The following is a 25,834-nucleotide window of genomic DNA, read 5'->3' as shown; positions in this document are numbered from 1 at the left end:
TGTTTAGTGAAACCTAGTTTCCATGTAGAATTCAAGCTACAAGGGATTCTGAGAAATGTTATTTCTAGGTGTCCTTCTATGATACAGAAAGTCATGACAGAAGTGGGTCAGAGAGGATTGATCCAATTTTCAATATTTACCATATTTAGTAGCATACTGAGAGCACAACTCATGTCTGTTCATCTTTGTAGTTCCCCTTTGTCTGTAGGCAGTGCACAATGACTATGTGTCGAATGAATGAATGAATGAATGAATGTGCGAGTGTATGTTTTTTACACGTACACTATGCAAAATAAGGGCAATGGAAAGTTAGAAAAGGAGAACTAGAGTTAGTAAAAGCCTTGATGTTTCTTTTTCAGAATTCTTTCATTTAAATCACCAAACTACTACCCTTTAAAATAAGTTGCTTAGTATACCAAAAACTACGAAGAAGTGACAGAGAAAGAGGGTCCTCACCACATATCGCCTCCTCTTTCTTTCACCGCTCATGAAAAATTGCTTGGATGTCCTTGTACTGCAAGAAAAATAGCAATTTGTTCATTTTGCTTCCAAAAAAAAAAAAGTAAGCATTTTTTCAGAAAGTATAGAGCAAGAATTAAACCTTAAACAACTGATGACTTGTATATCTCATAGATTCATAAATCATTGAAATAACTTTTCTTATTTCTTCTGTTCAAAATCTACCTAAGAGAACCCTGTCAAGTGCCAATTTAACTTCATTTACAGATTAGGAACATAGATTTTGATAACATTCTTAACAGGTTACCATTCCAAGAATATCCAAGAAAGTAAAATAATGGGTATTTTGTATTAATGATCACTTAGACATAAACTATTGATAATTGAAAGTGAATTAAAAACAACAAAGTCAAACAATATTTAGATAACTCCCTTCACTAATAAAACCATGAAGGCCATCATTGACCAAGGCAAAGTATTTTACATATTCATAATATTGAGTATTGAATACTGCCACCCCTAACTACTAACAAGCTTTAGTCCCTTCTGCTTTCCCTAATGAGTTAGTGACAGAACATCACTTAAATACCAGGATTATTAAGAGATTCAAAGTAGAGCTAATGAAAATAATGGTGGATAAAAAGTTCTCAAACTAATGAACACAAAATATGTCAAGAAACCATAAAAATATATGTTTGCTTAGTGAAATATTTCTTTGTTAGAGGAAGGTAGCTGTTTTCCCAAGCTCTGTGGTAATTTTACTGTACTAAGAAAGAGGTTCTGGAAGAAAAGCAGCTGGCTTTGTATCTACTTGCACAAACATGCCATTACCCAAACCACTTAAAACTCTATATCGTTTTCACAATTTTCCTTGTAATTTTCCCATAAGTCTAATTGAATAGACTATCAATAGAAACCAATAATCAGGGAGGCCATGAGATGCAGCTATGATTCTAAATAAAACAGAAAGCAATAATATAACATTACATAATATACTTCGTCTGAGGTGCTCTCTGTCACTTGAAATTAACAACATACCCATTATAAAGGACCTACTTTCCACTTAGGTGCCACAGGTTTCTGGATGGTCTCTTTTTGTTGTTCATTTGGTTTATTTTGGTTTTGTGGGGGAAAAAGTGAATGTCTGAAATACTGTACACAAGTACACACACGCTGTGAACATTTAAGATTGTTTTAAAATGCCCATTTGGAGTTATGGAGTTGGACAACTATTGACTTCTGTTAACTAGCACAAGACCAGAGTCAGTAGGGCAAGCTGCTTCCCAATTTTCTGATGTGGATAAAAGAGCCAATGGGGGCTGCCTTGTAGAGGAAGAGAGTAAAGGCAGAAGATGGAGAGCTTCTCTGGAGTAGACCAAAGTGGGAAGTAATAAAATACAGGAATTCAGAGCTTATCTGCCTCCTTCCTGCCCAGCCAAGGGAAAGATCTCCCCATCACCTCTAAACTCCTCAATTAAATGCTTGCACTTTTGCAATGGAGAATGTAATTCTCCACTAAATGTAATGTCCAGCAACTTTAGACTTTTCCTTTTCATGCATCATTTTCAGTGGTGGTTGTGTACAGTTAAGAAAAAGAATCCAATAACATAAAACTATTTTAATAATTTTTAAAGGAAGTTTAGATGATACACACTTGATCAGGGTCGATGAAAATAGCACTAGTGTTGAAGGGCAACAGGTTGCTAATAAATACAATAGTTTAGGAAAGTGCTGTTTCTGTCATGAAAAAACTATATTCTGGGGAAAATAATGCTACTGTAATTCATTTCTGAAAGCTACTGAGACTTCTTGGATGAAGAATGTAGTTATTAAAGGCAAAAGTACACAATATGTTGTAATGAAATGTTTGTGCTTCACACTTCATTAAATGTTTTGTGGGCCCCTGGGGAAATTCTATCTCTCACACACAGAAATAATGTTTATACATGGTGGGATCACTAGAGGGAGTGCATGGAGCAATGTTCAGAGAAAGAACTTTGAAAACACCAAAACGAGACATGCGGAAAAATATGTGTAATGCTGATGAAAGCGCACACACTTTTGCTATGACTTTGATTATCCTTATATTTAATTAAAAGGTCACTTTTCCCTTACTTAATTTTAACGTAAATTGTGGATTTGCTTGAAGTGTAGGGTGAGGAAGAAAACGGAATGTTTTGCATTAGTGGGATTAACTGAAAAAGCACCTCATTCCAAATTCTGCTGCCAAATACGGCCGATAAAATATTTAGGACTCTGAGACGCAGAAGGCTGGCAGTTTGGGCTCTGTTAACTATGTTAAATTATAGTATTTTGAAAGTGGAAATTTTAAACAGTGGTGAAATTATAAAGAAATTCACAAAAAATAACATTCGTGGGAAGTGGAAAAGTTCACTCATAGGAAATACATAAAAAATACGAGTGACTTTATAAAGTCTCATTAGCAAAAGATCTTTAAACAAGAAAACTAAAATCATGTGAAGAAAACGATGGAAGTTCTTGCCTGCAAACACCTTGTTTTGTACATTATGTGGGCTTCTTCCTCTCAGCAGAGCTTCCTTATGAGGGGCATATCTGTCTGATCTAAATGAGCATACTGATGCCACATTTCTAAAGAAAATAAAGCAAGAATGTGCATTCAAAACAAAATCGGGAGAGAAATATTGATGACAATGGGCTTCTGTTCTATAGACCACCAGGTAAAAAGAACTAATGCCAAGATTTTTTTTAAAATGCTATACGAGATTTTCAAGGAAATATTCCTTTGCCTCAAGAACATTTTTCCCCACGAGAAGTGTGTTAACCTTGATATCTTTCCCTAGAGCTAGAATTTCAATTAGCTACTTTACTACATGACTCCAGTTACATAAAAAAGTGGTGAGAACGAGATACTTGTTCTAAGCCATACTCTCTGTGTGCACATCTAAGTTGAATTTAAGTTGAAATTTCTTTAATTTCCAGGCTCCTGTATAATAGTATGATGCTACTTATAAGAAATGTACAACTTCAACTTGGATGAACATAGCACTTGTGTTTCCTTCTTGTTAATAAAAATAATGTTATGTAAATTGATTCACTTATTGAATAATGTTATTAAAAATAAAAGCCCTACGGCAGGATGGAGAGAGGACGGTGCCAAACTGTAACAAAACTCTCAATCTCTGTAATCATTTTTATCTGCTATATTTAACAATTTAATCCATTATACTATATTAAACATTATAATATAATATTTTTTATTACATTATACATTAGGCATTATGATAAGTTTTGAAAAACAACAAAAATATAAGCCCTTTGAAGAATTTACATACTGAGGATTACCAACTGTGCAAATAGTGTGTTCCTGAGATGTCCAAAATAATTGACTAACAATAATATTTATATGGGCCTTTTCACTGTCCTCTTGAAATGCATATAAGCATCATCATCTCCGGGGATATTCAGAGTAAATAAAACAGAAATGACATATAAATATCTCATTAAAACTTCAGAGATCTATGAAAAAGCTAAGAAAATGACAAGGGTTTAAAAAGAGTTTATTCTCTTGGCTGTAACTTATATTTCAATTCTTTAGGTAATTTCAACATTTTTATTATTTCAAAGGTATATAAGGTCTGATTTCAGATTGCCTAAATTATCCAAATAAAGGTCAAAAGTTATCTAATAGGATTCTTTAAAAAAATAATCCTCATCACAAGAAAATAGTTTGTAACTAAGAGTGGATGGTAACTAAACTTGTGATAACCATCTCATAACTCCATAGCATTTCATAATATATACAAATCATTATGTTGTATACCTAAAACTAATGTTATAATACAATGTTATATGTCAATTATATCTCATTAAAACTAGAAAAAATAATTCTATTATAAACATGTCCCTCAACTTATGAGCTATTCAAGCTGTACTACGGTGGCAATGTTGGCCTACTTTACGATATCCCATAATGTCTACAAAATGCCCATCTGTGTCTCCTGCTTCTGGAGAGAAGAGGAGGAAGGCAATTACTCTTAAGGTGAACTCAAGATAATTCCCTAACTGTAGACTAATGTGAGGGTTCTGAGCAATTAAGGATCAGCTAGGCTAAGCTGTGATGTTTGGTAGGTTAGGTGTACTAAATACATTTTCGACATGATATTTTCAACTTACGATGAGTTTATCGAGACGTCCCCCATTGTAAGTCGAGGAGCATCTGTATATACAGTAGAATGTTGTGTCTTCTCCTGACTGCCTGCAAAAATGTTTTCCTTCCCAAATGTCTGCATCCACCTTGAATTTCCTCTTCTTCTGCCAGTGGTTCATACTTTCTGTTAGCATTGCTAGGATTCCTGTGTCTGCTTTTAGGCCTGTGTGTGTCCTGGTGAATTCTTCATTCTTTTCGTCTCTTTCCTTTTAAAGCTGTTTTAAGGTTCATTGCTTCTCGACCTATTTGGCCTTGCTGTTCCTGTAGCCCAGTCTAATTCCCCACTTGGGGTTTCAAGACTCTATTACTGCTGTGCTGTCAACAACCTTGTTTTTTTTCTTTCACCAACTTTTTGCTGCTCCCTGATCACATTCAGGGTGCAAAAATGCTAAAAGTGAACAGTGAACCAATCTGCAACCCCCATCGGCAGCACATATGACAGAACCTATTTGGAATCCTTTTCCATGATGTACTAGCTGATGTGGCTAAACTCCATTGCACCAATTTGCCTCTGGAAGAAACCCAAACGGCAACACAAAAAGAGGGTCAGGGATTCACTGATGCTCACAGAAATGTTCACAGTAATAGCCCAGACAAAACAGTGCATCCTGAATGATGAAGGTGTGCATTCATTACAACCTTATGGGAAGGTATGTTTTCCTGAGAAGGAAAACCCACTTTCCATTTGTAATGTAGCTTAATAGTTCACATCTTGTCTGCTGGCTGCATTGACTGTGGTAAGAACTGCATACCACAGAAGAGTTTTAATGGCAGCTTGAACCACAGAGATGATGTTTACTCTATATCTAAGCCAATAAGCTCAGCACACAGTTTCGTGGCTCTTCATCTTCTTCCATATTATATTAGGCTGAGCCTTTCAGCAGGAGTTCTAATGCATTGTAAAGCTCTTTGGTGGCAAGCTTTAAAAGCATTTAATAAAAGGAATGTGAAGAAACGTCATCAGTGCACGAGGTTTGCCTTAATGATTCCTTAACCTGTTTATTATTATCTCCTGCTTCCTAGAGATGATGATGGTTCAGCAGTTCTACAAATCAAGCTGAAAAAAACTGGAGACACTGTGGAGCCAAAGGTCCTCCATTCTTCAGGATGATGCAGCCTGCTCGCCTTCTGTAATGGGCAGGGTGGGTTTATTCTGCTTCCTCCAAGGCACCCGCTAGAAGTAATTTTATGGCCATAGGCTTTGTGTGAGCATCAAAAAACCCATGGCATGTGTGGAAAGAGAAAGTACTTGTCCCAAAAGCTATGACATTGATTTTCCTTCCCACTTGCTGCCCAGAACTTGGCAGCCTCTATTAGACCCAATACCTCTTTAGAGAACGCATTTTTAAAAGTTGTCTCTAGACTACACCACACACATTCATAGAACGGGCAAGTCAGGCATTCTTGGGGGGAAAGCCTGAACTTTCCTTTTCACTGAGTTGCTGAGGTGGTGAGATCTAACTTGAATGGAAGCGGATAATACTGCCTGCTCCCTGGATAGGGGCTGGCCCTCCTGGGAGGATATCTAGGGAACTGATGCTGGTCATTTTCCTCATTTTCACTTGGCCTCATCTTTCTCTTTGGCAAACACACATTTCTACAGACAGAGACATTCTGTTGACTTCTACTGGAAAGATCTACAAGCAAAGGTGAAGCAGAAACACATGGAGCAAATGAAAATAGAACCCATGGGATAAACTGCCACTTTATGGAAGTAAATATGACAAACTTAGACCCACAGGAAACCATTTTATGGCATAGATTTTGTCCTTTTAAAGAAAGGACTAGGCATTTTATTTTTCAAAATGAAACCTTAGATTAGTGAAACTATTGCTAGATGCCTGGTGGAAATGACTTTGTCTATAGGGACTTCATGGTGCTCTCACCTAAAAAGAAAAATTAACCTTCAATAAATAAAAAACTTTAAATTCCATGTTGGTAAAATTATTCTTACATTGTAGTTCTCATCAAGGACTAATATATATATAACACTTGAAGTTTTTCCATTAAACTGTTTCTGAGTTATGAGTGACAAAAAAAAAATAAGTTTGAACAAATTGAGGGGGAAAAAATGAAAAGACAGAGCTTTCATGTCCCTTAGCTAGAAAGAATGTTATTTACATCTCTGGCGATTCTCCACACACACTCACCTACCTCCACGAAGCTATGGACAATGCCATTATTTATAAGTTTTTGGTAGAAAATCTTTTTACTTTAGCATTTTTTTTTTAATTCAAGAAATATGTGTACCTACTTAGGGCAAAATTGTGTTCTAAGTGCACAAAACGTGATTGTGATATAGCATTTGAATTTTTCCTTTAAAAAGAGCAAGCTTCCTGTAACAAGGAATACTGATCATTTAAATTTTGGAAATGTCAGATCTGACATATCTGCAAGAAAAGTGAGGAGGGTTGTTTATCAGACAGTTGGAAATTTGGTCAATAGACAAGTGAAATTGGGCATATTAGGGTGGTGGTCTGGTCTTCTGTGTCATGGGTTATTATACAAAATATGTTTTCAATGAAAATTAAATGATCACTGAGGAACTATTATTTTAATCTCATTTAAAATCTCTTCTAAAGTGGTAAATATATTTTCCCTTGAAATATTTCACAATGAATATGTTCAATTTTCTCCCCTGCCAGCCAAGTAAGTGAAGGGGTCAAGAAACATATTAACTCTTCGAGGCCATCCAAGACCATGAGGAGTGACGTAGGGCCAAGAACACGGGAGTACTTGAGAAAGATTAGAGCAGGGAGTGGGCAGTAGAGCTGTAGAAGAGGTGAGGAAGAATTTTCTAAAGATTTCTTAAGTTTCACATCTGATAAGGGATTAAATACCCAAAATATATAAAGAACTCAGCAACAACAACAACAAAAAAAACACAACAAAAAATCCAATTAAAAAATGGGCAGAACATCTGAATAGATACTTCTCCAAAGAGGAAATACAGATGGTCAATAGAGATACGAAAAGATGCTCTTGGTCACTAATCATCAGAGAAATGCAAAACCACAATGAGACATCACCTCACACCTGTCAGAATGGCCATCATCAGTAAATCAAAGAACAAGTATTGGTGAGGACATGAAGAAAGAGAACCCTCATACTGTTGGTGGGATTGTAAATTGGTGCAGCTACTGTGGAAAACAGTGTGGAGGTTTCTCAAAAAATTAAAAATGGATATACTTTTTGACTCAGCAATGGCACTTCTGGAGTCAATCCATCTTACACTTGGTCTTCCTCTTTTCCTGCTGCCTTCTATTTTTTCCAGGATTATTGCCTTTCCCAAAGAACCCTCCCTTTTCACAATGTGGCTGAAATAGGACAGCTTCAATTTTGCCATTTTTGCCTCCAGCGATGTTTCAGGCTTCATTTACTGTATTCCCCATTTGTTCACCTTTCTGGTGGTTCAGGAGAGTCATAGAGCTCTCCTCCACCACATTTCAAATGAATCATCTTTTTTAAATATCAGCCCTCTTCACTGTCCAACTTCCGCATCTGTACATAAGAATTGGGAATACAAAGGTGTGGATGACCTTAGCCTTGGTCTCTAATGATACATCTTTGCTCTTGATCTTTCCTAATTCTTCCACCACTGCCCTTCTGAGTCTCAGCCTTCTCTTGACTTCTATTTAGAGCAACCTACTACAGTATTATTTTGAATGAGAAGGAAAGAAAGAAGAAGGAGATGCCGTGTGACAACAGCTGATTTCCTGGGTGTGAGTTCACACCCTGCTCCTCTTGGATACCGCAAGACACCTGGGTACCGACTACCTCCCAAGGTCACACACATCCACACTCTCTGTCCTGTCTGGAGGCAGATGAATTCTCTCCGTGTCATCCTCTTTACCTCACTCTCACTCTGAAACAGTTAAGACACATTTTTTTCACTTTAAAGGTAGTGACAACTGAAGCCCACGGGGTAAAGTGATTTGCTCTAGCATACCACTAATCAGTGGTGGTGTCAATAACAAAACTTAAATCTCCAGATTCCTGGGTCTATAGCTATTTTTGGGATCATGCCAATCAGATCTCTTACCTTGGTCTGATTTAATGAATTGTCTAATTACTAACCATTTGGAAAAGAGTTTTCAAAAAGTTAAGAGCATATCATTGGGGTGGGGGAAGGAGGAGAAATTGACCATCTCTTAAAATGTTTATTTGTTAAGAATTTAATGTCAAAAACAAGGAAAACAAAATGCATATTTTCCCCATAAAATGAGATTGGACCAAAAGAATCACAGCAGAAGACAAGATTCTTCAGGGTGAATACTGATGCCGGTGACCAGCAAGGTCAGCCAAGGTGTTCTCTTCTGCTTTGGCTAGTGCTGCTGCTGCCTCCAGACCACTGACTTTGACTGGGCCTCTAATCTGACCAAGGACATGGCTTAGCTGTGAAAATTCGATTGAATCCTCATGAAGCTGAAGCACTGGTGTGGAAGTTGACCCAACACAAGCAATTACTCAATGATGCCAGTGTCTTTAAAGTGATTTCTGCATGCCTGCACACACATGCTAGAAAGAGAAAGTTTGATCAGAAATTATAAAAATAACATATCTGGATGGAATTTCAGGCTAAGGGTAAATAATAAACTAATTCTAAAATACAGAGATGTTTTAGGGTGATGGGGCCATGAGATGATTTTATTTTAAAGGTTCTTTATAATTTCCAAACATCATATAATAATGTATCAGATTGCTTTTGCTGCACAACAAACTCCCCTAAAATTTACTGGCACCAACAAAAATATTTTGTTCACAGTTCTGTGGATGGCAGGTTGGGCCACTTCCATCAATTGGACCAGGGCTCCCTCTTGTGTCTGCAGTCAGAGGTCAGATCCACAGAGGCACGCTGACCTTGACCTGGTGGCAGCTGTGAAGGCCACTAGACTTTTGGATACAGAGCCTTGCTCTGCTCCTTCCTCTTGTGTTAATGTGGGGAGTAGGGAGGAAGGAGGGAGGAGACCCATCTCCTGACATGCCGATGCATGACAAACATCCCTCTTCTTCGTTGGCCCAACTATTTTCCTTTATATGAGCAATCACATATTAGTAGTGCAAAACTTGCTATTACTTTTCTGTGGACAGCTCCACTAATTGAGCTGTGATCTATGAAGGAGAAGCGGGTGAGAAGAGGTCCCAAAACCCTGCAGGCATTGGAATCAACTCCAAGTTATTTTCTTTAGAAATCTGAATGCATCTGCAAAAGTTGAGTTTCACCTGGCCACCACATCACATTCCAGCCTGCAGAAACCCCCGGCGAGCTTACAGCCACCCCTCCCCATCTCATCTATACTCTGCATCCTTTCCCAGCCCATTTTTGGAAATCATGAAACTCTCGAGAGGGCTGACTCAGCTTCCTCCATCTGGCTTTATTATCCCACCATCTTTCCTCGGGGCTCCTGCCCGTGGAACAGCAGAGTGAAGCTGCAAGCCCTGTTACTCCAGACACATCAAGTGGGGAGGAATGTCCATGTCTTGCTGACACCTGTGAACTTTACGAGGAAGTCTTTTATCTCCCACTCCTTTTGGTTTCAGAGAAGAAACTAATAAGTGCCTATTTCTCTTTCCTTTACGGAAATAAGAAGAGGTCAGGGACATTTGGTTAGGACCTTTAAAAGTTATCTCCTGCCCCTTTTCCAGTCTTCTTTATACAAAGAGAAGATAAGTGGACAGTGAAACTAGAGGTATTTATCTCTTATTTTGCCCAAATAACACTTTTCAGTAAACCCTGTGGTGAGGTGACAGGCACCCCAGACTGAAGTTCTCTCTGAATTTAGAATGCAGAATACATAGTGGCCTTTGCTCTCAGCTGTGAGTTCCAGGAGACAATTCTGGGATTTACAATAGATTGTACAAGGCATTTTACACTGTCATGCTATAGAGGTAAACCTTTAATATAGGTCAACATTAAAAAAGAGTCCCCACTGTAACTTCACTATCCCTGTGAATGGAAATCTTTTACTTGGACACTGTAGTCCATTTCTCTTTATCCTTTTTGTAGATAATTCTTTTTTTTTTTTTAAAATCAAAACAATTTATTGTAAGAGTTTAAGAGTATCTTTATAAGCATCCATTAGTTTAAATATCACAGTTCATTCTCTTTCCTTCAGCACCAAGAAAATAGATGTGATGGCCTGTCTTAAGTTAGTTTCCTCTATTGGTCTTTTATCTGAAAAGACACCTTTGGCAAAGTAATGACAAAGGCTCATCAATATGCTACTTCTTATCTGCTTGACACTGAAATCGATGGACTGCAGAAGTCCCTCTACCAGCATTGTCAGAAGTGATCACTGTGCTGGACAGTACATGCTACCTGACTTCTCTGTGCGCTCATTCATTCCTGAAAGCTTTCTTTCGGCTGTTATAACAATGACCCTACTCAGAGATCAGAGATAAAGATGCTGCACAATCAAAGGGTGCTCCGTAAGTCTGGAAAGGGGAGACTTTCTCAGAGCGTGAGATGATATAATGGGCTGCATGTCCCCTCTGGAGAGAAATCACATTCTCCATCTCTGGGATATGTGACCTGCAGGATCTGCATTTGTGGGCCTGGAAGTCCTAGTCTGTCATAAGTGACAACTGGGATTAGAGGGTTATGCTCAACATCAAGGAAAGGACTTACCAAGCAAAAGGGGTTGGATTGGCATAATCTGTTTTATGAAAAAAATTTAATGTCTTCATCAAAAAATTTAAAATAATATAATAAAATATTATAATATTAATTATACACATATAAATATTTGTATAATTAATCAATAATAATTATTCAATAGAAGAAAACAATTTTCTCAATATCTTTTAACATATTTAGACAATTTTCATTCATCGGTGATAATAAGAATTATCACATAGAACATTGAATTCACTAGCAATGGTAAACGTCATAGAATTAGGTTTCCCTAACTTGGAATCTCCTGGGCTTATCCTCATTGTAAAAATAACACATCTTGAGAACCTACAGCCTTCACCCGTAAATTCTAACCCAAGGTACAAGGAAAATTGGACTGTCAATTTCAGAGAGTGACATTCAAATTATTCTGACTAGTGACTATCTAAATCATCAGAACAGTTGAATGTTCTCTGCTTGAAAATACAAAAACATCATGCCCTAAAAGTCACGAGATTCTTTCCCCAAAACCCTAAATTTCCCTACTCAAAGTGCACTTTCTTTTTTTCCCTCATATTGGCCAGTAGTTATACACTCTTTCCCCTGAAAAACAATTGCTTATTCTAAAGTGGCAATACTGACTATTCTGAGATTTCGTTCCCCTCCTCTCCTCGTCCCTATCAATGGTGACATCCCATAAGCAGTAACCATATAGTTAAAATCCTAGGAGGCTGTAAAGGCACCTTGGTAGGTAATAAATTCAATGACAACAGTCAAGGATTCCTCTGAGGAGGTGGGTAGCATGTACTTTGATGGCATCTCACTTGTGAGGTGGCCATTGAAAAAAGGATGTGTGGGTGCTGTAAGATGAACCCCATAGAGACACTGATCACATGTCAGGGCTCACTGTATACCCTTAGAGGTAAATAGCCTGTAAGACCCCAAAACGCATAGTCAAATCATGACTAAAAAAATCCCAGAGGTGGAAGGAAAGAGAAGGTGGAAGGAAAGACCATTATCAGGTCTAAGGAGAGAAGCAGGGCGGATGAGTCCAGTGGTAAGGAGTCAAAGGGATTAGAACCAAGGCAGGAAATGGAGAAGATGAATTCACTGTGAGATTATGAATGAGGGATTCACCTCAATGCAACAGGGAAAAGAGAAGGAAAATCATAAGGAATTACTTCCTATAATAAGTAAGCATTAATTTTCTCTTCTAGCTAGTAGGACATTAACCACAAACTCAGTGACCTGAAAACCTTTATGTTGCCTCCAAGATTGTATAAATTACTCTCAGAAAATAAAATATGTGAGACAAAACCTTTTTTGTCATCCACAGCTGCTTTTTTTTTTGCTAACAGGCAGGGCTGGCTTCACTGACAATCTCACAGGGCCCCATGTTTAGAAGGCCCCTGTCCTGGTTTAATGCTCTATTGTCCCCATCTTGAGATTCTTAATAATTTTCAAACAAGAGGACCCACATTTTTATTTCACACTGAGCTCAACAGATCTCCAACTTTACTCTCCCTCCTTCAGGTGGCACAGAGTCCATTTTTATCCATCTGGGCCACACTCCTTATTCTCATTCCACTTGCCAGGAAATCGGTTTAGATCTAGTATAAGATGCCATTCAAACAAATGAAAACCAAGAAGTAGCAAGCTGAGGAGTTTCTGGAAAACCTTTCCTCAAACTTAAAAAGAGACACTGGAGGAATGCTCCTTTTGTTCCTATCAGGACATTGATGAGAGAGGCTATCCACTTCCTCCCTCTGCTACTCTAACCCAGTCAGCTCCGACTTGGGCTGCTTCCATAGCTCTAAGCCCACTCCATATTTCCACTCTTACACCTTCGTAGTCAATTCTCCATGAAAGAGGCAGAATATATCTTTTACTAACATAAATCATGTCACCTACCTGCTTAATACTCTCTAAAAACTCCCACCTTATTATAAAGTTCAAGATTCGAATCATGGCCTATCAGGCCCTTATGATCTGCCAGTTGCCCACCTCAGTGATCACATTTTCTATAAATCCTCTTCTTTCTCACTCCTTTCCAGTCACACTGTTCTCCTTGCTACTTCTGAAACACTTCAACCGTACCCTTACCTGTGGGGCTTTGAGTTTACCTGGAAGCCCTTCCCCCAAAATTCCCATGGCACATGCCGTTCCTTCTTTCAGGCCTTTCCTTGCAGCCAAAGAAGACTTCTTGGACAACCATTTATAAAGTAGCAGCCCCTTCGTCCTTACTACCAAGCTCAGCTTTATTGTTCTTTACTTTTCAACTACTTGGATATTATATATTTATTCCTTCCCCAACCCCTTCTTTTTGGTCTCTGTTCCTATTAGAATGTAAACTTGATAAAGACAGAGAATTTATCTATTATCTAATAAAATAGAAGGAGATCTATTTGGAAACTCATGGCCAACTTTTTCTACTGAGTCCACACAGTCCCACTATATCCCCAGTACCCAGAACCTTGGCACACAATACTCACTAGTTAAATAATTGTTGAATAAATGAATAAATATTATGCCTAGAGCTACTACAGCCATCCTGTGACCCTAAAAGAATTTCTTGACATGTGGTGGAAGACAGTGTAGAAAGAACCCAGACCCACTGTGAAGTCCCTGAGCTATAATATTCATCAGACAAGCACAGCCGTACCTCCTACCTATCATGTGAGACAATAAGGTGTTTAAGTCACTTTAATTTGATTTGTTGTTTACGCGCAGCTAAAAGTGTCCTAACTGATGAATAATTCTAACCTCCTAGAAAATTTCAACATTTTAAATTCTAGAATATATCATCCAAGAACATTTTTTTCTTTCCCATTTCCTATACAATTTGGATACATTTAGCTAAATGACTTTATAATTTTTAGGATTAATTTGAGAATACTAATCATATCACTTACCTACCATGACTCATTATTACCGGCATTTGAATTTCCCTCATTCAGATAATGATGCAAAAATAAGTTTCTTGTGCAACCAGGCAAAACCGAGTTATAAAATTACAATGATGAAAAAGAACATGCACGCACATACACACACACACACACACACACACACACACACACACACACCACACACACACACACACACACACACATCCGCCAAAAAGAGCCAAAACCTTGCTTTCCAGAATCCTTGTCTTTAAACATCTTTCTGATAAAAGTATTTGCAGCCACTTAGAAACCTTCGAGTAGAAATGCTTTTGGAAGTTGACTCTATTAGAGAAAACAATGTGTTCTAGAGATCTCCTAAGTTTAAATAGTTGACATATTGCATCTTCTAGAAATATTCTCAAACATATTGAGCTATTTTCTAAGAATTAAATCTTTCAGTTGTGAATATTTCCCTATGAATTCACTGTTAACTAAGTGTGACTGTGTTATTACCACTCAGGATTAGTTCTTTACTGAGTGCTTATTTTGTATCAGACATTAAGGCACTGGGGAGATATGCATGAATAAGATATAGCTCCTATTCTCAAAGGGTTTAACATAGAGAGGAAGCCCTCTTGAAAGCCTATATAGTAGTATGCATTATAACGGGTGTTAAGTTTTTTTCTGAATGCAGAGGACTGTGGAGTCCATTTCAAATTTCCTCACTGAAACTCTAGACAGTGAGAGTGGACAGTGGACTATCGCCCCAGAATCTGCCAGCAGAGAACACCAGTCACACTGTAGTCTCTGTAATCGTTTATGTAAATAGTGCTCCCTAGAACCAGGCAGTGCTCAGCCTGCAGGCCCTGAGACAGGCACCAGTCCGTCCCAACTGTACCTAACCTTGTACCAGAGACATATTTGGAAGCTTATGACCGACTTATTCTACTGACTCTCACACTATCTTTATTCTTGATTAGTAGCTGACCTGAAAGCCTCTCTAGCCCTCTTCTCTCTCCCTTAATCTTTCGCAGTGTTCATCCAGTGTTTCTTTCACTCTATCTTTTGGGTTGAATTGTGACCTCTCCCTCCCAAAAAAACATGTATGAAGTCCTAACATCCAGCAACTCAGAATGTGGCCTTACATAGAAATAGGGTCCTAGCTTGTGTACTTAGTTAAGATAAGGTCATGCTGGAGTAGGGTGAGTTCCTAATTCAATATGACTGATTTCCTTATTTAAAAAACAAACGAACAAACAAACAAAAAACATGAAGAGACAGAGACACAGGGAAAAAATGATGTGAAGGTGAAAGCAGATATTAGGGTGAGGTATCTACAAGTCAAGTAATGCCAGAGGCTGCCAGCAAACTACCATCAGCTAGAAGAGAGACCTGGAACAGATTCTCCCTCAGAGCCCTTAGAAGAAATCAATCCTGTCACAGTCTGGGCCTTGGCCTTCTAACCTCCAGGACAGTGAGACAACAAATTTCTGTTGTTTAAGACACACAGTTTGTTGTGGTTGGTTACACAGCCCTAGCGAACCGATACCCACCATCTGTTGCTTCTATTATCATAAAAAAAACCTTTTAGCTGCAGCCTCTGGAACCCCCATTCCAAGTTAAATAAACTTTCTAAAATCATTGTTTTCTTCAACAGATAATCTCTCTACTTCTGCCACTCTCCTGAGGATGGTGCTTACATGTGGCCCGCATGAGTACTTTTCAGCAAGTACTAGGCTGGCATCCTTAGCTCCCTATTGCCACTTCCAGAGTGTTACTTCCCCAATATGTTATAAAATATATTTTATATATTTTTCTGCAGGTGAAGCCAAGGAACATCTTCTACACACACACATACCCTCACTGATATCTTCCAACCATTCCATCATATTCATGGATATATTTGACACATGCTTCAAGTTCTTCATCTTTACCTCACATCCTGCCATCATCTCAGGCATCTTTGATAGTCATGTAAATAAGCCACCAAACTCCTCAGCCCAGTGACTCACTGCTCTCTTCAAACTGTCCTCTACTTTGCTCATTGATAACTTAGATGCCTTAGGCACCTTGTTTCACCTGGATCTGCTCTATGTCAGGATCCTTAAATTCCAATATTCCACTCTCTAGCCACAATCTCCTATCCTTCATTTTTCTCATAGTCTCTTTCCTGCTAAACTTGTCTCTCTTCTTATGGCTGCATGGGAATCTTTAAGCTCTCAGTACCTCCACATTCTCCCCAGTGATGAGACCCTTCCAGGCTGGGCTTTCCCACCCAGACCAGACCTCTTCATTGATCATCAATCTTCTGTTCATAAGGAAGAGTACAAGAGCACAGATGATCCTTGGGCTATATCATCAGAGACTGTGTGTGCGTGTGTGTGCACGCATGCGTGTGTGCGAGAGCAAGTGAGCAAGAGAGAGAATTAGTAGGATGCTAATGGCTAGGTTAACTGGGCCACTTTTCCTTTTCAATTTACTTCGGAATGTAATAGTTACTTATTACCTAAAATTTCGGTTATATCATTCATTAGCTTGCAGTTCTTCAATTGTTCCCCATCAGTTACGGAACTGAATTCAAGCTTCGTTACTGGCTTCCTGGGCTGGTAATAATTTGATTTTGTCTACCCCGACCCCCCTCCCCCCGAATCATTTCCCAGCACTTCCTACCTCTCACATCATGCAATCTGAAGTCTTTCTGCTTTGAGATATGCTTCTACCTATCTATCTTCTCTTCTTTATGTAACCAAACCTTTAAGGAGGTTCTGCTCACCCCTGTCTTCTGGTGAACTCCTCAGCAGCCTTCAAAACTCACTGAAGACCTGACATCACTTTTGTATACTTCCTGTAGGAAGAATTTGAGTCCTGTCTTTAAGATACTTCTTTACTTTATACACACTTCTACAACTGTACATTTTTTGTTTGTTTTTTCCCATGTACCTTCAAAATGGTGCAGTTTCTCAACCTCAGCACTACTGATATTTTGGGTCAGCTAATTCTTTGTTGTGGATGGTTGTCCTACATGTCATAGGAGCTTATAGCATCCCTGGCCTCTATACACTAGATTGTAGTAGTATCTCTTCAAATTGTGACAACCAAAAATATCTCCAGACAGTGCCAAATGTCCCCTGCAGGACAAAATCACCCCCAGTTATAGTGGTAAGCCCCTCCAAGGTTTTACCTTGTCTTTTTCATCTTATTAAACTCAGAAACTGGTAGGGAATACTTGGCTTATAACATACACTCAGCCAATGTTTAATGAATTGATCTGAGCCACAGAATATATTACACTGCTCCAGCAAAACGCCACAGACCGCCCAGGTAGTGTCAATAGTATTCTTCCAGTTATTTCTAAATAAAGATATTTTCTAGTTAAAAATGATGTTTCACTACTAAGAAGGACAAAGGAATTCTGCATTTTCTTTCTAAAACCAAAGGGCATATTTGAAAAAGTTCTCTGAGCACTGTGGCCCTAGGCTATTTTTGGCTGTGTAGCTCTTGAAGCCTCGAGGGCTCGCTTCTAGAACGTCAGCTTCCTCGCCCTGGTGGAGTCCTCTGTGCCTGTCTCTACTCCCCCAGTGGTTTCATTCAGCAGTTCTCGGGCACACACAGCATTGGGGCAGAGCCTTTCAGCAGGTGCTTGCAGCTGCTCAGAAGCAAACCCTAAGCAAAGGCGAGTGGCCCCAGTGGCTGACCGCCAAGTCTACTGTCTGTCTGTTTCCTGTGCCAGAGCATTTGGCTCTTGTTTATTGGGCTTTTATCTGCATTTATCTTTTCGACCAAATGAATTTAAATTATGTCTTTATCTTTTACTACTGAGGCAGCCTAAATCTCCTTTCTATCTTAATAAGACTTCCTTGTACAGTCCATTTTCTTCCCTAAGAGAAGGTTATAAATATTGCGAGATGGGAAATGGACCACTTCTAGGAAAGCCAAGTGAGTCCAGCCTGGTGCATGTGGGAAGGGTTCCAACTTCCCAGACCATAGGGAGGACTCAAATAAAGAGGATATTTCATACTTAAAATAAAACTTATCTGAGGGCTTTTCTCACACCTGCCAAATAGCGGGCTTTGCATCCTTCTGTTTCTGTAGTAAATTATGGAAAGTCAAAGAGACACTTGGAGAATTCAGTGTGGTAAAACTAAATGGAATTTTTTTTTCTCTTTAAAACAACTGTACAAATTAGAAAAGAAGAGAAATTATTTGCTAGTACCTGATGGGCCACTGCGGCAGAGCAGTGCTATTTTCATCCGACTGTGTTTGAGATGTTGCTTTCTCTGCCTTGGGATTTGTGAAAATGGGAAGCACTAATTTGGAGCGCTTATGTTTAAAATTAGTATCTCCCTGGTTCTACCTCTGACTTAGGAGCTGGCAAAAGCAAAATAATCACTTTCCCAACTCTTTCTGAAGCTTGCTTGGGTATGCTGCCTGTTAGTCCTAATAGGACATACAAAGAATTTTGGTGGGAGATTCTGGGAAACTGGTTGCTTTCTTGATATAAAAAATGAATGTGTCTTGTGTTGTTCCTTCCCCTTCTTCCTGCTGTGAATATGGAGATGTTCCTGGAGCTGCTGCCACCATCTTGAGACTGTGAAGCATCTCAGAAATCAGTGGGCAGCTCTACATTCTGCTGTATGAGAAAAAGAAATCTATTTCTCTAAATATAGTAGACAACTGTTTTGTTGTTTGCTGCCAGTATTTATAATGAAAATAGCTGTGTTTATACTGTTGCTATGAAAATAAATTCATTTGTCGTAACCATTCTCTTTTCTATGTGCTCTCATTAGGATACTAACCAGTACAAAATCTACCTGGTATTAAGCATTAATCTAAGCCAACAATGACGTTATAGCTCAAGTTGCTTCCAGAAGACAGGTTAAAAATCTAGGTCAGAGTCCTTGGATGTCTGGCTTTCTTATGGCTAACATTTATTGAGTGCTTATAATGTACTAAGCACTCTTTAAGTGCTACTTTAAATAAATTAACTCGATGTTCATAAGAAGCTCATGTAGTAGAAACCAAGATCATACTTATTTAAAGAGGAGGCAATGAAGATACAGAATGACTCACTTGCCCATGGTTACCCAGCTAATAAGTAGCAGATGACTATCATCCACATGGCTCAGACTTTCTGAACCAATAGAGTACAGACTTGAAGAATATGTGCATTGCCGTTCTAGATATGTTGGGAAACAGATGAATTTGTATTTGCATCTTTGAGAGAATATCAGAGTTACTATCCTGTTAAGTCAAAACCAGCTATAAAGGGAAAGGTGATTCTCCTCACGTCATTTAGAAAAAAAAGTTCATTAAAAAATACATTAAATACTAATATGAATAAAAATTTAAAAAACCACTAAATTGTATGACGGGCTTATCATGTGTCAGGCACTTTGCTAAGTATTTTTATGGACCTTTTCACTTAATCCTCAGAATAATACAAAGGAAGAGAGGCAGCTATTCTGTTGGCAACATCAAAGCCACTGCTTCCCCCTCCTTCTTGCCAGTTCAGCCTCGATGTGTTTTACTGTGTTTACCACTCCATTGCCAAGAGCTCAGAAGCCGATTCCTTCCCCAGCCCCAGAAAACAATCATGATTGGTCTCAGTCAGTAATGGCTTTTGCCCACCATTGATTCAAGTAGGCATATTCTATCTTGAAAAACTGTAAATCAGGAGAAATGGGAGGTAAGCTGGGGATTTCCGGGGAAGATTTCCCTCACTAGTCAAAATAAGCACCAGGAGGAAAGAGCCATGGCACACCAGTAACTGTCGCAGTCATTCATCTTGGGACCATTAGTTGAGAAGCCTAAGTACCAAACCAATTTGCTAAGCATGACAGAGAAAAAAGATAGAAACTAGGTCCCCAGTGACAGTATTAATTGCTGAGTTAAACTTAAAACTGCCTTCTCCCTGGATTTCTCGATCTATGAAATAACAGATCCTTCACTTTTTAAGTGTGCTAAATAGGTTCTATTATTATTCCCATTTTAGAGCTGAGGAAACCGAGGCATGCTGTGTGGAAACCAGGATTCAAACCTAGGTAGTCTGTTTGCCGAGCATGAGATATTTGCTTTAAAAAACAAAACAAACACTGTCACCAGCAGCCCCTTCTAAACCTCCCAGCTCCCTCTTGATAGCCACGAAACCCACTTTTTTTTGTTTACTACTCCAGGAAAGAATTTTCAGAAGTGTTTTAAGCAATCATCTTGTTGTCTACCAAGTTATATTAAAATTGACAGATCACAAAATGGCTTCAGAAGAAACTCTGTCTTCTCCAAATTAGAATGAGAACCTCAAGTACTGATGCCATGCTTATTAGGTAAGACAACGACGTTCCTGAGAAATGACGAGGATGAAGGTGCAGAGAAGAATTGGGCAGCTTACCACACCAATTTTCCACTACATCCTCCTCTCAAGATCCTCAGATCTTTCTAAACAAAGCTCTTTGCCTTTCTCCAACTTTTCATCTCAGTCTCTTGCTCAATTGGTTTTTTCTGGTACCAGGCTCTGCCCACAGCTCACCAGTCTAGTCCTACCCCTTTGTAGGGCTCAGTTTTAAACTCCCCTTGCCTCCCAAATTCTCCTGTCCAAAGGGGATTCCCTCGCCATTGTGTTCTCACAGCATTTTATCTGTATCACATGTAGACATTTATCTTGCTACTCTGCTTGCTTTATATTTATTTGTACATATAAGTATATGTCTGGCTTCCTTGCTCAGACTCTAAATGGAATGAAGGCAAAATCTGTGTTTTATTCATCATCATAATCCCCCGTGTCCACCAAGGGCCTTCTATTAGGCACCTCAGAGGGGAATTTGCGCTTTTTAAAAAATCAACTTCATGAATCCTATAGCGTTAACATATCTTTATGAATACTCAGCCTATTTCTTCTCAATTGAAGGCATTCACTCTTTTGTAATAAGATTTTTAAAATGTTGTTTTGTTTTAATTTAGAGATATATAAAAAGGTTAATTTTATAAAATATTACCCCAAGTAAAATTAGGAATTTCAAAGGATGTTTCCAGGATTTGTGCTATCTTTTCTTTCTCTTTCCTGCCCCCTTGTTCCAACATTCAGTGATATAGAGAAAGGATACAGGTACTGAGTAGTCAATAGAAAAAAAAAAAAAAGAAGTCCTTAAAGGGCTATACGAGGGCAGGTGGTAGAAATCAGCCCATTCGTGACAGCAACTCCCTGACAGCACGAAGAGGCTGAGAGGAGTACTCAACCGTCAAGGAAAATAATTTAAGAAGCTTGGGCCCCGATTTCAAACCTGGACAGATAAAGCTTTACAGCCTAATAAAGTAGACTATCTAAGAGAAAGACCCAGACTGTTGCAGTTAATATGAGTCACACGGCAAAGAAAGAAGAGCATAGCAACTGATGATGACTAGTGCCAATCTGACCAAAAAAAGCAACTTTTCTGAAAACGATGACCATCAGTCTGGTCACTTTATGATGAGACATATTAAATTTGCTTATGTTTTCACAGACCATGACATTTCTCTATTTGTGATTAACATTCCACCTGGAGTCAGTGACCTGATGCTTTCTTATTCCTCTGCTACTGTGGTTCATTCCTATTTGCATTGTTGGAGAACTAGCTTAATTAGAAAACTAGAAAGCAATAGGGAGGAAACTAACATTCATAAACTTAACTACCCTCTGTGTGTTAGGGGTGCGCTATCCATTCCTTGTGTAGTCCCCAGCACAATTCCATGACATGTCATGGGCTCCATTTTACAGATGAGATTGTTGGACCTGTGAGTTCATGTGCTTCCAACATGAATCATGTACTTGAAGCACCAGGGCCTCTAGGTAGAAGAGCTGAAGACCTGGCTACAAATGGATGTATGATGAGTATTCATTTGCTGAGCAGAGTGATACTATATTTAAACGACTAAGAACTTTATAAAACTTCATTTGCTATTTGAAAAAAAAAAAGGGCAAAGAAAGTACTTCTTACCAAATATTTGCTCTTTATGGCAAAATCAATAAGTAGCCTATGCTAAAAAAATTTTAACCAAAGTCAACAAATAAATGTAATTGGGATGGATACCAATGGCCTTAAGATTTTTAGCAAACTCAAAGATGCAAATGGAGAGCCTTTAGGCAATATTTAGCCTTATTAATAATGATACCAAAAGGATGATATTGATCATTTATAAGGGTGACCACCTAGAACAGAAGACATCCAAAGGAAACTTTCAAGACTTACCTCCAAACTGGACAAGCTTGGGGAACTCAAAATAAATCTATCACTTAAGAATACCAATGAGAAAGGTTATCATTTCTGTAAGGGGGCCAGGTGGGGAAATTATAATTTTTTTCATTTATGAGAGATCTCTGAGGTGGGAAATAGGAAATACGGATAAAAGTAAACAGTATATGTGATCCACCTAAAATCCTTCAACAATAGTGAGAGCAAATGAATCATGCTGGAATTAGAGGAGGGCTGTTGGGGCTTAGGGAAGCTAAAATTGAGTATGTTCAGTTAAATCGCCAAGTCAATGGATGAGGAAACCAGAAATTCAGAATTTTTAAAGTATGAAGGGATCTTAAAAATTATTAATTCAACCCCTAATCTTATAAACTTGGAAACTACAATCCAGAGATGGCTTTAGAACATTATATTCTTGACAGTGAGGCCAGCATTCTTCTACTACTTTATGACTTTTTATAATATGTAAGTTATAATAAATAATAAATATATATATATTCAAACATAATTAATATAATACACTGTATGCTTACTCTCTAAAAGTGATTATAGATTAGAACAAAAGTTACCTCAAGCTTCCCTAGGACCAGATCAAAGCAAATCTGGTATTACATGCAATATGTACTATAAATACCATCACAAAGTGTCCATAAAATATGCCAGAAGACAGAATCTTAATCTTTAAATTAAATAATCTTTAACCTCTGTAATAGAAATATAATGTACAATTTTATTTACTCTTGTTTATGAAAAAATAAAATAAACCTAGAGAATTTTGCAGATCATGTATAAAGTAAACACAAGCACAGTTATTATCATAATTCTCAGTTCCTCACTAGGAGAGGACTCCTTCAAATCGAGAGAGTTAAGGACAAATAAAAGAGAGTATTACTTTACTCAGAAAATAATAAACGTATGGAGTTCATTACCACAAAAGAGGTACAGGCAAGGAATATAAATGGATTCATGAAGGTTTTGACCAAATTTATGAATGTCAGAGCTATAAATGGCTACTGAGAGTACACCTAACCTTTAAGGTTAATGTCAGGGAGGAAAACTATGTCCTTTCCTCGCAAACCCCTTGAGGCCTCTGTTGTCAACACAATATTGGGTTGGATGGAATATGAGACTTGCCTGGCAGAGTACTTCCTAAGTTCCTTTTAGCTAATGGATACCTGGGCACAATAAACATTCATCTCTTCAATAGAAGTACCAATGAAAAATGTTTCGTTTTAAACAGGAAGCTTAATGAAATGCTGCTGTCGCATTTACTATTTTAGGTAATCAGAATTAAAGAAGAGGAAAGATTTCAGTTTGGGGAATCAGAAGGAAGCGAAGATTCAAATCCAGGCTGCATCACTGAACAGGCCCTGGTACAAGTTACTTACCCCTTGGTGCCCAGCTTTCTCACATATAGAATGGGGAGAATCACATTTGTGCTACAGACATTCTGCTGAGACTTCCATAAGAAAACTGTATACACTGAAAAACAAACAAACAAAAATTATATTATTACTGAAGCTCTAGCCAGTTGTAAGCAAATCTCAGTCATTTGGGGAGATGATTTGGGAGCTATATGAAGACAGAGTAAGCCTTGCTTTATTTTTTCTGGAGAGAATTGTTAAGATTATTCAAAAAGTACTCAAGACCCAAGTCAAATGCCAACTCCCTAAGGCAGATTTCTTTCTCCCCTGTTTCCAGGAAACCATAGTCATGTTTCAATTAGCATTCATATTATTGTTTATCTGCTTACTCTTGACTTCATTTAACAATGAGCTCCTCTAAGAGAGAGGCCTTGTCTTATTCATCTATGCATATTTATCATAGTTCTTGGTATATAGTTGGCAATCAATAGATGTTGAACACATTACTTAATGTGTGACTGATCCTGCATCTCCACTTTACAGCAGAGGGAAAAAGAATTCATCCAACTATAAAATGCAATAAACTGACAGTGGTTAATGTACAAAATCAAGACCAATCTTTTTCCTAATTTCCAGACTCCAGTCTCTAACTCCTTTAATTTAGAAATTGCAGCATATTGGTTCTATTTATATGACTAATAAAAAGACATTAATTATATGGCAGTGAAATCTTTACTAAGTGCGTATACTTGAAATCCTAAAATTGCATTCCTAAAAATACAGTTTGTTCTTTTAAAGCAAGATGAATATAATATAGTTTTTGGCCATAGCATCAAATTTTAGGTAAGTACAAGCCTGCAGACTCTGATCGCCACCATAATTTTCTTCAAAGAGAAATCCTCCACTCATTCCCTGCAGAATTTAATAAACGGATCAAAATGAATGTGAAAATGCAGACCTCATATTCAGCATCAAATCAACATTTGTAGATAGATATTTTAAATGTCTAGAAAAAATTTCTCCTCTCACTCTTAATGCTAGAAAGATAAATAGTAAATTAAATAAGTATGCATGCCAACAATATATAAAAAGAATTATATACTATGGCCAAGTGAGATTTTCTCCAGGTAGACAAGGCTGGTTCAACATTCAAAAGTCAGTTAATGTAATCCATCACATCATGTGGCTAAAGGGAAAAAAACCACACTCATATCAATAAATGCAGAAAAAGCGTTTGGCAAAATCCAATACCCAATCATGATAAAAAGAAAAAAAAAAGTCTCAGTAAACTAGCAATAGAGGGAATTTCCTCAACCTGGTAAAAAATATCTACAAAATATCTATAGCTAGCATTTGACTTAATAGTGAGAAAAGCTTTCTCACTAGGATCAGAAACAAGGCAAAGAATGTTCCCTCTTACCATTCCTTTTAAACAATGTACTGGGAATCATAGCTAATACAATAAGAGAAGAAAGAAAAGGTATATAGATTGAGAATGAAGAAATAAAACTTTTTGTTCACAGATGATATGATCATCTATGTAGAAAATCAGAAAGAATCAGCAACAACAAAATTCTGGAACTAAGTGATTATAGCAAGGTTATAGAATACAAGGTTAGTATACAAAAGTTAATCACTTTCCTGCATACCAGCAATGAACAAGTGGAATATGAAATTAAAAACAAAATATATTTACAATAGAACCCCCAAAGACGAGATACTTAGATATAATGTTAACAAAATAGGAACAAGATCTATATGAGGAAAACTATAAAACTCTGATGAATAAAATCAAAGAATTAAGTAAATGAAAAGATATTCTATGTTCATTGATAGAAAGACTCAATAATGTCAAGATGTTGGTTCTTCCCAATTTGATCTATGGATTAAATACAGACATAATCAAAATCCCAGCAAGTTATTTTATGGATATCAACAAACTAATTCTAAAGTTTATATGCAGAGGTAAAGGACCCAGAATAGCCAACACGGTATTAAAGAAGATGAGGAACTGACACTACTCAACTTCAAGACTTACTAGAAAGCCATAGTGTGGTATGTGCATGTATGTGTGCGTGTATGTGTGTGGTGTGTATGTGTGT

General features: G+C 37.8%; 1 protein-coding gene across 1 annotated transcript in view; it reads right to left on the bottom strand.

Annotated features, from left to right (window-relative positions):
- The window catches only part of TTC29 (tetratricopeptide repeat domain 29), a 594,494-nt gene that overhangs the window by 247,252 nt on the left and 321,408 nt on the right, over nucleotides 1–25,834 (bottom strand). The window contains exons 5-6 of the mRNA XM_039876006.1: nucleotides 23,757–23,850; nucleotides 457–514 (exon numbers count right to left, since the gene is read on the bottom strand). The gene's annotated coding sequence lies outside the window, so the exon portion shown is untranslated. The remainder of the gene's footprint in view (nucleotides 1–456; nucleotides 515–23,756; nucleotides 23,851–25,834) is intronic.

The sequence above is a fragment of the Pteropus medius genome, unplaced genomic scaffold, assembly GCF_902729225.1.
Source record: "Pteropus medius unplaced genomic scaffold, Ma_sr-lr_union100, whole genome shotgun sequence".
NCBI classification, from domain to species: Eukaryota; Metazoa; Chordata; class Mammalia; order Chiroptera; family Pteropodidae; genus Pteropus; species Pteropus medius.
Note: the sequence above shows the minus strand (reverse complement) of the source record. Positions and strands in the feature narration are given on the sequence as shown.